Below are 15,869 nucleotides of genomic sequence, written 5' to 3' on the forward strand. Positions count from 1 at the left end.
GCGCATGCTAAGGAAAATACTGATTTTATCCTAAACTTTAAAAAATATGTGTTTTTGTTCTGAAAACGAACTTGATCTTTCTTTCAATTCTGGAGCCGAGCCATCTTATCATTTTATAATTTTTCAAAGAAATTTTTGTACTGAACAACTTTGTCGAATACCGTAACTTAGTATCTCTTCATATAACCACACCACACCACACTGACCACACTGACATGGCACTTAGAACAAAAATTTAACCATTTTCTGTCTAATTTTTTGTTGTCAGATTTTGCAGGTTCGCAATACCGACGGCAGGTGGCGAACCTGAAAAATTTGACATAAAATGCCCTGTAGGAAAAATGGTCCTGTTTAGCCCGATTTTATCGTAGAAATTGCGTGTTCTATTTTTAAAGTTGGGTGGCATTTTCTTACTGGGATAGCATTTCTTCAAATCGATCGATGCGCACTCTGGAATCGACATTGCGTACTGTTGTAAAATTATCCAGAAAACGAAATAGAGTGTCTAGTCAGTATGGTCAGTGATATAACCGAGTTATAGCCCATTGAATGGATGTAGGCATGTGTTACATTGAAGGCAGTTTAATCAAATCCGCAAAGCTGTCAGGTATAAACGAAACAATGCTTGACATTTTTTTTTCAAAGACCCGTTCTTTCAATTTCAGGGTTGCGGGCTTAATTGAACTACTTTCAATAGTAATTTCACAGGTTATAACTCCGTTATCTGAGGAGATACTATACGACTAAGTTGTAAACACATGGTGGATCAAATACGAGATATCTTGTTATTTCGATTGCACGTAAGCGCTACTTTTAAAATCATAACAAAAATGTTACTAATGTAAAACTAAAACTCTATTCTACAAAATTGAACACAACACATTCGGTCACTCAACGACACCAAATTTATAGAATTCGGTCAAGCGGGTTTAGAGATATAGAATGCCTAATTTCGGTGATGTGTTAAGCAGATAATTTTCTTCGGACAATTTTCAAATTTTCATTAAAACGATGGCTCGGTTCAAGACTTAAAAAATTAAACATGTTTGTTTTAAAGAACAAAGTTTTAAATTTTCCCTTACCAAGTTAAAAGTTTAATTTTACTCATGTAAATGTAAATTAAAAATTCTACATAAAATCATGGATGAACTTTGAACCAAAACGGAGCTTTTTAGACCTCAGGGTTTGATAAATTGTAAAACGTCTCAAAACCGAGTTTGTCAAATGCGTAAGAGCAGACATCTGTTTTCTATTGGAGAATTTTTTGTATTGAATTCCTCGACAATAACTGAGAACTAGTTTTTTTTTTTATCAAAAGAAGTTAAAATAGCCAAAATTCACAATGTGCGGGCTGCACCCAAAGAAGAGGTTGCCAAATTTCAATTAAGATCGGAGCTAACTCGATATCAATAACATGCTGAAACGTTCCTTGATCATATTTAATGCCAATCATGATGAAATACCAAGAACTCATGAATGGAGTAAAGGATGAATTTTGGGTGTATTAATGTTTGAACGCTTGAAGTTTTTCCCGGCTAGTGAACCTACATGTAAGAGAAGCGACGTTTGACTGAAACACAAAATTTCAATCGATACAAAAGAACATTCAAAATCAATTCCAATCGATCCGAGCTTTTGTCGTACAGCTTTTAGCTTCCTAATTGAAAACTCAACAAAGGAGTGTGACTACTGTTGTAATTCAAGCAAAACAGTTTAAAGCTCGTCATTTGAATTTATGATAAGGAGCAATTTTTTTCACTGCTGTGGTGGTTTGTGTTCGTAGTTTGAAAACTGTAACAAAATTCAAGTCATTCATACCGTTTATCTCGATCCACCAGGCATCAAATTCAAATTGTTTTGTGGGATTTACAGAGCGTTCACTTTGGAGCTTGAACATGGAGCCACAAAACAGTGCTGAGGATTTTTTTGTCCAAGCTTTCGGCGATGTGGCCAGATATTTTATTTTGAGAGGGATCAAATGTTCCTTCTCTTAAATGTAGGTTCACTAGTCCCGGCTTCGGTTAGTAAGCTCAGATTTTGAAGATTGTCGCAAAAATTGTTTTAATGTTATTTCGGCTCCGTTTAACAAGATTGAGTTGCGAGAGAAGGGCGGAATGGGAATGTTATTGCTAAGATTGTTTCGGTTCCAGCAACATGGTGGCTTTTTTTTAAATTTGATGTCTTGGCTCAAGATGAAATAATGAATTCAAACTCTTGGGTTTCAATCTAAATTCATTATTTCATTTTTTTTTTAATCTCAATTTTAATCTAAATTTCGAATGAAGAATCTCATTCTGAGTTTTCAATTCTGGATTGCGATTTTGACGTTTTGAATCCTGAAAAAAAAATTAAGTTTAAGCCTGTCGGATCTGATTAAGAAACAAAAACTCAGGATGATTTCTAAAACTATGTATGCCCGGGCATTTCATTTAACTGATAACTACATTCGTAGAGTTCGGATATGCGAAAGTTTGGCAACGTTGGTAACGAAAAGGACTATCTTGCCCAATTTATCAGATGTCTAAGTTGACGTGTTTTTGAGAAATTTACGATGAAAAATGACATGGTTTAAATATTTTTACACATCACCTTGGAAATCTTTCATTGTCGACTTGAAACCTCATGAACTGATGATTTTTGCTGAATTTTTTTTTGCTCAAGTATATTAGAATTATAAGAAAACTCACTAGAATGCTCTCGCTTTTCGATCAAACGATTAGTTTTGAACATACTGTCCGGAGTCTTAATGATCATAGCCTTGATATTGTTTTTTTTGTCATATTCGGAAAATAATTATTTTAATGAGTTTCAATAATTATTGATAAATGAGTTTCGTATTCAGAAATGAATTTCTATCATCAATTGGGGTAATTTTGGAAATCTGCTTTGCTTTGCTACGCCTTTAAAGATAAATGAAAGTAGTGACATTTTTGAAAATTATTAAAATTTTAGTTTTTTTTTTGCACATGATTTAAGATTGATTTTCAACATCATTCAAATGGAGCCTCTCCAAAATGTAAACTGCAACATGAGTTTCAAATTGCAATACAAAGATAAACAAGAACGCTTGCTTTGCTTTATTGCTTTATTTGGTCGGGATTCGACGAGACCGAACTGAACGCCATCAGCATTTTCTCGAGACACTTGAACTTCATGTGCAAATATTTTCATCTATAAATAAAATCTATGAAGTTTATGAGCTAGAATCAATAGTTTATAATTCAAGGAATGCCGGCCATTTGTGTTGAATAACCTTAGAAAAATGTTTACAACGCTATGTTCCACAAATGGCCATTTGCATGATAAGTTTTTTACAAACAACTTGTATCGGAGCTCTCCTTCCTCTTCTCATCCCATTTTTGGAAGAACGGAGGGGTATTGAACAATCATAGAAATATTTCTCGTAGCCAAGTAACCCATGCCCAATTTGGTTATCTACAATAAAGTTACTCAAAAGTTAATTATTTAGTTTTCGACTGTTTGTTTTGGTACATTAAATTAACGGTAAATCAGTCTAATTTTATTGATTTCAAAAACTTTAATTTTGATCCAACGTTTCGGTGTTTGTTAACACCTTCATCGGGGATCCTGTGAGTAATGTGTAGTTAATTTTAACAATTAGTGAAGTGTATAGTGTGTGTTGATTTCTTAGTTTCTAGCGTTACTTACAAAATAGTTGATTATGAATTGCTTTAGTAAAAGCGTATTGTCCCGATGAGTTGTGGTGGAGTTTCAATTCAAATTTTTTAATTTTTTAACACACAATCACAAATTTGAATTGAAATTCCACCCCAACATCCGGATAATATGCTTTTACTAAAGCAATTCAGAATCAACTATTTTTATCCCTGATGAAGGTGTTAATAAACGCCGAAACGTTGGATCAAAAACAAAAGTTTTTGGATTCAATAAAATTGGAATGATTCGCCGTTAAGTTAAAGTTGCACAAAAGTTAAACAAAAAAAATATGTATGCGATTCCCCTTCCCCTTCTTTCAATTCCCTCAATAAAAAAATCGTTTCCAAAAATCCTCCCCTATAATTTCATTTGTGTGTTTAGCTCTCGAGTTATGCCAAAAATATTATATGAAAGCCTCCCTCCTCCCGTACCCCCTTTCACATATACCATTGGGTGAAGGGAAAGGTATCAAATAACCATAGAAAAATTTTGGTCCATTCGCTTAATTATTCAATCTTCTGCCCATACCAAATTGCTAGTTTATTTTTGCAATATGTAAAAAAATGTGGAGGAGTCCCTCTCCTCCGTCATTTTTCCCCACTTGATGAATCATGGAAACTGTTCACAAGCTCAAATATCCTTCCCTACCAGATTTGAATCCAGTTACTTGATAATTTCTTGATATATTGAACAAAATAGTTTGAAAATTTCCCTCCTCTCTTTCCATCTCCCCATGGGAAGGGAGGAGGGACATCAAACTTATATCGTATACAAACAACCCCTAAAATGCCATGGTTGCTCTATAATTTCTCGAGATAAGTAAAAAACTGTATGGGGAAAACCATAGAAACATTCTTTGTATCAAAATCCCCCATCATGCCAAATTTGGTTTCTTTGTTTAGTCAGTTCTTTGGTTACACAAAAAAAATGTATTGAAATTCCTCTCTCTCCTTCCGATACCCAAACTGAAAAGAGAGATGGGCCTCAAACTATCTTAGAATCATTTCTCGTATCCCTCCCATGCCAAATTTCGTTCCATTTGCTCGATTAGCTCTCGAGCTCTGCAATAAATTATAAGTGAACCCCCATTCTCCTTCCTATATCAGACTGACAGAAAGACAGATATATAGATATAGTTGAACCGGCAGAGCAGAGTTGGACAAAAATATCTTGAAACTTGCCCAAAAACTATCCCAATTCACCTCATTTTACGGTAGCGGATCTTTTAATCTCAATACAAATCAAAACGAAGAAGTAGAAGTAAAGTTTTAAGAATTTAATAATCTTTAAAATTTTCAATGAAACTTCATCTCATTTTTGTAAGAACGAACAGTTTTCGATATTGCTCGAAAAATTATTGCTTAAAATTCTCTCTGCACCGATCATCTCGACCTCCCAATCAGCTGTGTAAAAACTGCCATACCTCCCTACCGCAGATACTTGCCTTTCACTGTCTATCTATACGCTACTTCTGAAAGACAAATAATTTCCTGTTCCAGTCGGTGGGAAAACGACTTGGGAGGGAAGTTCTCGTTTAGTGTTGTTCACTCATCAAGAAATATCATTGAACGGTGGAGAGAGGAAAGGGAGTTTTGTGGCATTTGCGCGGGGAAACAAATCTTCTCCGAAAACAACTGAATAATTCTCGGCCCATCAAATGACAAACCAGCAGCAGCACTGGAAATGTCGACAATTAGCCGTTTCCGGCTACCGTTTGCGTTTAGTTTAAAGGTAGAATCTTTTGATGTTTCGACATATGATTGGCTTAATGAGTTTCATAAATGATTGGGTTGTTTGTCTCTTTTGGTGAAGCGGTACTGACTTTTTAAAATTGGGATTTTTTAATGACAACTTCTAGATGCGAAAAATCTTATTCAGAAGGTACAATTTTTTTTTTAAATTTATTAATTTAGATTTTTTAGGTCTCACACTCAGCACGTGTTAGCATGATGATATTGGGATATTCTAATCCAAACCAACGATGTAAGATGCATTTAAGCTTTAAGCCAGCAATTTCATTATCATGCAGCCTTCGCATTTTTCCAGCATCTTATCTATACCTTCTATGCATACAAAAATATCCCCGTGCTGCATCGTTCGGTTGCTACTTGGAAGGTACCGGTAAAGTACTCCAAGTTCGACACGATTATAAATTCTCCATTCCAAGCCACCCTCATCGCCGGCCGGTCGGTCAGCAGAGGGAATTCCATCTGATAACTTCTACTAGTGCACATTGTTCGCTAGAAGAACTACCTCAATGACTATGAAGTAGAATCGACTTTAGTTATCTAGAAAGTGTGAGGAGGGCGATAATCGTCGAGCACTATAATCTTGGGTATAGGGCAAGAATGCACTGTTATACCGCTCAGGAGTCGTTTAGTGGAATCGTTAATTGCTCTTCCCTCTTTGCACCAGTGACTTATGGTTTTAATTTTTCTTCATATACTTTTTTAAAGAATTCATTTACCGAATAACACTAGCTACTCATGATGAACACTATAGTACATCGTGTGAGGGCGGCTTGTACCAACCACTTAAGTAACATGCATTTACTTGCAGCCGAAGTCAGAGTCAGTTAAAGCGTGCTAAAGTGTTAATCATGTCGTTAATCAATGTAGGGCTGCGGCTGCTGGTTGCCTCCTCATGTCTTGATGTATTTCGTTCCAGCATGATGGTTCACTTAATATCTACCATACTTTAATGATGGGAGATATATGGGCGAGCATAACAAAAGTCGGAACCATTTATGTGTTGTAGCATTAATTTGCTCACGCTATCTCGGGCGATTAAAACTGCAAGTGGCATGGCACTCGAGAAGGCAAAAATTATTCAATCAACTGGTGCAACGTTAGGCCTGCAAAAGATGCAACGATGTTGACCTTTGGGGTTGGAGCGGGTAACTAAGATCGAAGTATGCAATGTATCTAGTTTAAATGAGAGGTAGAACCAGAATGTGTCAAAAAATTTTGAAGAGAATGTTCAGATCGTCTGGCATCTGCTGTCTGCCGTCTATTGTTTGTCGTCTGTTGTTGAAGTCTGTCGTCTATCGACTGTCGATTGTCGTCTGTCGTCTGTCGACTGTCGACTGTCGAATGTCGTCTGTCGTCTGTCGTCTGTCGTCTGTCGTCTGTCGTCTGTCGTCTGTCGTCTGTCGTCTGTCTACTGTCGTCTGTCGAATATCGACTGTCGTCTGTCGACTGTCGTCTGTCGACTGTCTTCTGTCGACTGTCTTCTGTCGTCTGTCGTCTGTCGTCTGTCGTCCGTCGACTGTCCTCTGACGTCTGTCATCTGTCGTCTGTCATCTGTCGTCTGTCGACTGTCGTCTGTCGACTGTCGTCTGTCGACTGTCGTCTGTCGACTGTCGTCTGTCGACTGTCGTCTTTCGACTGTCGTCTGTCGACTGTCGACTGTCGACTGTCGTCTGTCGACTGTCGTCTGTCGACTGTCGTCTGTCGACTGTCGTCTGTCGACTGTCGTCTGTCGACTGTCGTCTGTCGACTGTCGTCTGTCGACTGTCGTCTGTCGACTGTCGTCTGTCGACTGTCGTCTGTCGACTGTCGTCTGTCGACTGTCGTCTGTCGACTGTCGTCTGTCGACTGTCGTCTGTCGACTGTCGCCTGTCGACTGTCGTCTGTCGACTGTCGTCTGTCGACTGTCGTCTGTCGACTGTCGTCTGTCGACTGTCGTCTGTCGACTGTCGTCTGTCGACTGTCGTCTGTTGACTGTCGTCTGTCGACTGTCGTCTGTCGACTGTCGTCTGTCGACTGTCGTCTGTCGACTGTCGTCTGTCGACTGTCGTCTGTCGACTGTCGTCTGTCGACTGTCGTCTGTCGACTGTCGTCTGTCGACTGTCGTCTGTCGACTGTCGTCTGTCGACTGTCGTCTGTCGACTGTCGTCTGTCGTCTGCCTCTGGACCTCTCCATGGCATATAAAATTTCATGTTATTTTCTGAAAGCTACCAATTCAGGTGTTCTTTAAATAGTAGACATTTTCACATCAGTGTTCGTTTATCAGAAATTTGGATAAAAAATGAACTCAGCTGTTATTCTGTGTCTCAAATATCTTTCTCTGTTTTCAAATGGGAAATCAATCAATCAAACGGCAATATATGTATGCAGTAATTAAAAATCAATCAAATAAATCAGCCAGGAAAGGAAACAAAATTAATTAATGAAGGTTATATAATTTACGTCTCCATCAGCACACTTTTTGCGACTACTTGTATTGAAAACAACCTGATTTTAATTTCTTTATCGGAGAATTCTAAGGAAAGCAAACTGGAAGAGAAAAACATTGTAATGTCTTTTGCCCTTTTTTCTTACTTTTGGCCTCAGGGAGTGGAACTGATCCTTAAAAACTACCCAATCAAATTGATACCCCCAATCAAAACCACTCCCAAAAAAACTGGTTATCTCCCGAACATAAAAATTGATTACCCGTCACCAATTGAAACGCCTCATCGATTGCACCTTCATACGTATTCACTTAAGTTTTGGGCAAAAAACACTTTGTCATGTTCTCGCGGGCTGTCTGCGAAAATTTTATACCATACATAAGTAGGTCCGAGAAGATTGCAGCAATATTCCCGTAAAGAATTTTATTGAAATTTAATGACAGCTCAAACGGAGTCCGGCTGGACTCCGACAGCGAAACTAAACGATTCCAACCACCACCGGCATCAGTTTGTTGTTACGGCATAAAACAGTGAAGGTGACTAATGAGAGGGTTTGTAAATAAATACGAGCTGGTGAATTTGATAACCGGCATTAAATTCCGATATAATGAGTTGGTGAAAAATATGGATGCTTTAAAAACGGGGTTTTTCAGATTTGCTATGGACTACATCTTTGTATTAGAGAGATTGTTGAAGTATGATGATTTTTTTTAAATTTGTTGCATATTTTTCAAACAAAAAAAAATTAAAAAATTTCCGGGGTCGGAGAAAACAGCTAGAGACAACAATGTTGACTCTATGTAGAGACCATAAAAAAAGAGAAAAAAAAAAACAAACAAGTGTTCAATGTTTATAATCAATGCACCGATCAAAACGGAGATTGAAAATATACTATCTTATAATGATTGAAAAAAAAAACATCAAATTCTTTAAGAAAGCGAACAGATTTACAAATAACATCATAGCATATTGATGTGGAACAATAGTTTAACTAGGCTTTGTTTTGTTGTGGCCTAATCTTACAAATTATTTGTGTTTATTCGCTCAAATTTGTTTAAACTTTTTTAGAGCTGACACATAAATATGATTTTTTCTCAAGATAAACGAAATGACAGAGTGGGATTTTGTAATTTTCTATAGGTTTTCTATTTAGAGATGGCAATTCTTTTCAATTGATGCTGACTTTTTGCTGAAATACCAAATACCATTCCAAATTTGGTTCGTTTCGTTTGAATAGTTCTCGAGATTTTTTAAAACAATGTACGGAGCCCCACCTCCTCACCCCACTCTTCTATTGTTTCTCCAAATGGAGAAGGGAGGGAGTTTCAAACAATCACAGAAACTTTTCCCGTATTCATATACTCTCCCATGGCAAATTTGGCTCAAATTGCTTGATAAGTTCTTCCCTACCCCTTTCAATTTCTCCACTGGAAGGAGAGAGGGCCTTAAACCCTTCTAGGAATATTTCTTCTACCCTTATATTCTACCATGCCAAATTTGGTTCCATTTGCCTGATGAGTTATCGAGTTAAATGGAGGGCTCTCAAAATATAGGAACCTTCCCCGTCGAGTTTAAAGCAAGGTTGCTAAAACCACAAAATAATCTTTAATTTCACAGAATTTTGAAAAAAAATTTATCACAGAATTTGTGTCACAGAGCACTGAATTTCGAAAATTTTCACAGATTTCACAGATTTTTTAAATTTTGAGCGTCTTTCTGAAATTATAATTTTTAAGGAATATTAATTTAGGATTTTTGACTTTGTTTAGAAAAATTGTAAATTTTGATTATTTTTTTTTCAAGTCTAATGTAAAAACACCAATTCTTCAAGGCTTTTTAATGAAACTCATACTATTTCCATCACAGAAAACCATCACCACTACCATTTTTCGCAAAATCACAGATTTTTTTTTCGGCAATCTTGATTTTAAGTCTAAACTTTCTGGAAAACGTTTACATACCCAAAATCCATGTATTTTGTTGTGCGCCTGGATGATATGCGCAAAACCACTTACACTTTTGCTTTGATAAACTTTCACAATCGATCATTTTTTATGGTTTACAACTCTTTGCATACTGTCCATGTGGTTCAGGAGGTGTTTGGAGAAAAAGGTATACCCCAACGTAGTGAAATTCTACTTTTTTATTCACAAAAGTCAATTTGTGGTGTCATTGGTCAGTTTTTGACATCAAGATGAACGAAATTGATTTTTGTGAACAAAAAAGTAGAATACGTTCCATTATAGAATGATCATATGAAAGTTGAAAAACAGCATTTCCCTACCAAAGTGGAGACAATTTCATTTCTTTCTGAAGCGACAAAAACTACACCAATTGGGCGTTATCCGGCACCATATTTATACTTATCGGAAGAATGCAAGGGAGCGTAAGATTTTGCTCTCATAACCTTGAAATCGTTATTACTCAATTCCCATCTGATTTTTAGCCACTGCTGGTTGAAAGAACATGACGATGATTTTCTCTCTTGAAACCCTCGAGGGATCAAAATCATTTCAAAATATACAAACATGGCGAACTTTCTATCATATCCGATTAAAACTGACTTCAGACGACATTTTATATGATCTTTTTAACATGCAGTTGGAATTGCAATTTGCAACACCATTGTAAACGACTTAAATTATCGTAAACATCTGCTACGATTTATAGTTTGCTGGGCCTCTTCAACTGCTAAATGGATCTGTGTTGAAATCAGGATTGGCAATCCACGTATTGACGATTGCTGGTGGAACTATCAATCGCTAGTGTTGAGTGTAACCATCTAAGGACCTTACTTGGACAGCAATTAAACGATAACTCTATTCCACCACTGAAACCTGCGTTTTTAACAGGTTACGGACCCAGATACGTCTGGAAGTAGAAGCAAAGTTAGATTAAGAGGGGGAACTCTCAAGAACTTGCGGTTAGCAAATAATCCAGTTACCAGCGCAGAGGAGTCAACCAGCTAGAGGAACCAGACAGTGCAGAGACGAGCCGAGGTGGTACTGAAGGTCGAGGTCGGGAAGGCGGGATCCGAGAGTGATGACTCTTGAAATCTGTGAGGGTCTAATACCCCAGATTAGCCCGTATCGGAGGATGGGAGAAGTTATATTGAGCTGCGCTGTGGTCAGCACGCGTGAGATTATCCAAGGTTGCAGTATAATTCTTCTGTGACCTTGGAGAAGTTGTTTCGGGCGATGGGTATTTGCCAACAATTTCAGCCACTCACAAGCTAGATTTGACGTTTGTTGCTGAACGTTACCTTCCGGCTTTATGGACCGCTCAAAGGGTTTGAGCAACAGGACAAACATCCATGAAGTTGTAAGCCTAGAAGATTATTCTCGTGCTTTAGAGCTGCGTTGCGGTTGGTATGCACGATATTGTCTTCGACGTTTGGTAGCTGTTCTGTGTGTTACGGAGGGGGGTTCAGGCAACAATTAGTTGCCAGCGATTTCAACCACACTGTTGAAATAAGTTACTCAACGCAGGTGTGAGTGGTGGAATAGAGTTAGTCTTAATTTGCTATAAGGTCCTCACAAAACTACACTCTACACTAGCGATCTCTAGATCCAGCAACGATCGTCAATACGTAAATTGCCTGATCGTAAGTTTCAACACGTCCCTTAAATTCGCATATTGAAAATGATGAATAGCATCGTCGACTGTCGAGCTCTCCCACAACACCAATAACTTCTTCCAGTTATCAGAAATTAGTAGTTGCATGCTAACCGCAGCGTAGGTGAATATCGCAAAATGAACTCTTGTAGTGAGCATCTCCTTCCAATCTCAATCCCCGGCAGTAGTCGCCGTCCAGCTTGGATCTGGGGTCGGCAACTGACCGTTGCCCAAACAAACTTTCCCAAAGTTCCAGAAAACCTTTTCAGCAGTTGGATGTGAGTTCACGCATGCTGACCGCAGCGTAGCACCACACCAAGAGAGTAACCCTTTCGATGATCAACTGTATCCAGGCTCCGCTCCTGGCTAAACCATTTGACCAATTCTGGTTTTGGATCCCGTGTGTCCTCTTCTCAGCCGTCTTTTTCTTATTAGTTGATGACCCAGGTGGTAGATCCATTTTACGGACTGTATTTCAAGGCACGGTGCGCCACCGCGTCCCTCCAGTTAGCTACTCTGGTTCCATGGGTGCAATTGGACGACCCATGATACAATGCTAAGAAACATTATACCCCCTACGCCATGAAGTCCACCTGGGGCCACGTGACCTTTGTTCCCACCTCGAACTGTTTAGCACACTTTATCTTTAGTGGTGGAAGGTCGTTTCGCGCTAAAGCGCTCCAAGGCAATACTCGTTTCCGAAACCACTATCAGCAATGACCTCATTCCAACACGACTCGATGCACAACCCCTCCTCTGACGTGTTAAGACCCGACATCTCATCGTGTTAAAAGGGGACCTCATTTAGCGCAACTACTAACTTAGCTAATTTAGTCCAGGAAGTTCAGAAACAAAAAGCGAGTTGTCAAAGACACTTTCTCTGGTAGCACACGCGGGTCAGGAGGCAAGGCCTCCTATGCCACGTGTAAGACTCAGAATCCTCCGAACCCTCCAGTATTGACTTAAGTCACTACTCAAGGCAACTACCCAATTTGCAAGTCGGGTGTTTAACTCCCCGAAGTGCAAATCGAGCTGTGGACCGCCCTCATCAGGTCGCACTCGCGGTTCAGGCGTATCTATTCCCGAAACGCGTATGGAACCCTGACACCTCCGGCATAATATTGTACATCACTGATACTGACGTGTCTGACACGTCTCTAAGTGTTGAGGTAACATATTAACCCCTTTGCGCATCTACTCATTTTGCGAGTCGGGTCTTTACCCTCCGAAACGCAAAACGAGTTGGCGATCATTCTCCCTCCGGTCGCATCTGCAGTTCAGGGACATGACCCCCCGAACGCGTGTTGGATCCTTATCATCACACCCGTGTACTGGTCTTAAATACCCGGGTGCACCAGGGTTTTAGTGATAGTTCTGATGGATATGGTCTTACTCGCGAAAAGCGCTCCACGGCAATACTCGTTTATTCGTACGACACCAGCAATCGTCTTCCACTCTTCTGTCACGATTCACGAGTCACGACTCACGGGTTGGCAGTCCGTTCGCCGCTACTCGTGACTCGAGTCCCACATACGGCCTCTTGCCACAATTCGAGACGTTTCTACCCGCCTCTCCCCGTGACTCGAGGCCCTCTCACGCTCATCCTCTTGACACAACTTGAGACGTCTATACCCGCCTCTTCTCGTGTCTTGAGAACCCTCAATCAATCGTCTCTTTACCCAATTCGAGACGAGAACAACTCGGCTCTCCTCGGGTCTGGAGATATCCGCACATCCAACTATTTCTCCGTCTCGACTCTTCGAGACTCATCTTGAGGCCAATTCACTGGGCGCCACGTATTACGGCACAAGGCCCCTCTGCCCGTCGTGAGTCGGTCATATCCGCGAATCAGGGCTAGGACCACCCGTCGCGCGAATTCGACCAACACCCGCTCGAACATTTGGTTGTCCCGAAAATCAGGGTCGCGACTACCCGATACACGTTACCACTCCTCCCTCTTGCAACTGAGCACTGGTACCAAGGTACCCAGTCGCACCACGTTTGTGCCACACTCGGCACGCAGCTCGTCGGCGGGCTGGCTGCACCAAGTGTGACATGTAGTTTTCTTGGCCGTACGCCTACAGGCGACAAGTCTGTGGACACGTTTCCACTCTGCACCACGGGGAGGTGGAACTACGTCGCAGAGCAGCCGTTTGGAATTAACTCAGAGTAACCCTCTCGGATCCCGCCTTCCCGGTCTCGATCTTCAGTACCAACCTTTCTCGATTTAACTCTTTTTCCAATTCCAGACGTATCTGAGCCCATAACCTGTTAAAAAATCAGGTTTCAGTGGTAGAATAAAATAAACTTTATTAATATTTTGTCTATCAAGTCATATCTTAGCTACATAATATATTAATGGGGCTTGTATTATAGCTCAGTTGGCACGTCAGTTGCTTCCTGAGCCGATGTCCGTGAGTTTGACCCCAAGAGTAAACACAGTTGTACCGGATGAATTTTTCAATGAATGTCTGCCAACTGCATTGTTGCGTTGATATAAGTCGCGAATGACATAAAGATGTTAAAACGACTAAAACTTCCCTAACCAGGAATGCACACAATTCTGTGTGATATTCTGAGCTCACCACTCAGAATATCTGCAACACTGTTGTATTACCACGAACCTAACTTGAATACTCTTGCTTTACCGTGTGATGATGTAAACATTTATACTGTCATCATCATCACTATTCTATTGTTTGGTAATCATCAATTCCGAATTTCCCAAAGCATGCGGTGAACTAAAGCAAACAATGTTTTGGATCCGCGTGGCGTTGCAGAATTCTTCTGCTGATGGATCGTTCCGATCCGTAAAACGTTTGGCTCCAGAGGATCCGAAACCGGACCGGAGAGTTTCGCAGAATTGAATCCTTTTTTACTTCAGACACTTAAGTGTGAAGAACCTATCCAACATTTCGAAGATACGAATATTTTGAGTTGATATTTCTTAAATATGTGAAAAGGATACACAGCAAAAAATTTCTAAAAGTACACGGAATCTAAAAAACGAGTGATCTATTTTTTCTTGAGTGTAATTGCAAAAAGATGTAATTTTAAACTCCTTTTGATGTAATATTATACTTTTTTCAAAAATAGGATAGAAATAAACTGTTTTGATGTAATTTTACATTGCGTCGTGTAAAAATCAACCGGTCAATGAAATTTATGTTGTAAAGTTAGATCTGTTTGATTTAAAATTGAATGCAAATATTTAACTGTCGTAACCTTTCCCCGTTTTTGCACTGATTTCACTTCATCCGCCTATTTTGCGGATGTCAGTGAGTTCTCTGACATCCGCAAAATAGGCGGATGAAGTGAAATCAGTGCAAAAACGGGGAAAGGTTACGACATTAACTTCTGCCTTTTTATATTTCGTTAGTTTGCGCACAAAGTAAACAAGTCGAAAAATTATTCGGAAACGGGTCGATCAAAGGCGTAGCTACCTACAGCAGCACTTCTAGAGTTTTTTTAAGTTGTAAGCAGGCTTGCAATTTCTCTAACGAGAATCACCGATGTGCTCGGTTTTCGATTCTCGGTAGAGATTCTCTGAAACGCACCGCAGAGATTTTTAGCCGAACCTCTGTAGAGAATCTGTAAATCAACACGACAGAGCTAACACACACTACAGTGAAAAAATGTTTTCACCAAGGAGAGCGACAGCGACGGCAGCTGGCTTGGCTTGTTGCATTTACCAACACATACGAAGCTGAACCACTCGCCCGAAACATTCATCGTTTGTTGATGCTATTATTATGCACACCGTCGTGTTTGTTTTTGTCTTTGCTTTTTGGTGGCTTCAACTAGTCGGTTCTGTGTTTTCACCGGGGTGCTCTACAGTGACAAATCGTCGCACGCCGGAGCTATTGAACTTAGGTGTGTGTGGCTTTCGAAACCGGGGTGCGAATAATGTGTGGAGAGGATCGAAAAATCTCACCCGGGTGATTTGCAACTATCGCACGGGGGTGTTTTTTTCTCCGTTCTCCGTTTTTCTCGGTAGAGAATGGCATCTCTGGTTGTAAGTATACGTGAAATGAAGAATGCGGTTGAAACTGACAAGTTTTTTCTCCATTACAGCAAAGGTCAGATTTTTGCGCAGAGGCTGATATCCGGACAGTTATTATCCGGAGAAACTTTTGTCATTCAAGTGTCCAAGTGCTGACCGAAAGATCATGATGTTCCGGAACCATTCGAGGATACTGATGACGCTGATCTGTAAAAACATCCCCGTGGAATCATCGGATGCAACAACAATTCCAGCTTGACGCTTTCCGTGATGGAGTTTTAATTTTCAGTTTTGTAAATAAATGTGAATTAAAAATAATACATGTGGGCGTATTCATTCATAGACAAAAGCAAAAACCTGAATATTTAGCAAAAATATCAATATTTACAATAATAAAT

The 15,869-nt window shown here is 39.7% G+C and overlaps 1 protein-coding gene across 4 annotated transcripts in view; it reads left to right on the forward strand.

Annotated features, from left to right (window-relative positions):
* Nucleotides 1–15,869, forward strand: part of LOC129744744 (venom dipeptidyl peptidase 4) — a 122,251-nt gene that overhangs the window by 77,445 nt on the left and 28,937 nt on the right. The window lies entirely within an intron of this gene.

Source organism: Uranotaenia lowii, chromosome 2 (assembly GCF_029784155.1).
Source record: "Uranotaenia lowii strain MFRU-FL chromosome 2, ASM2978415v1, whole genome shotgun sequence".
NCBI classification, from domain to species: domain Eukaryota; kingdom Metazoa; phylum Arthropoda; class Insecta; order Diptera; family Culicidae; genus Uranotaenia; species Uranotaenia lowii.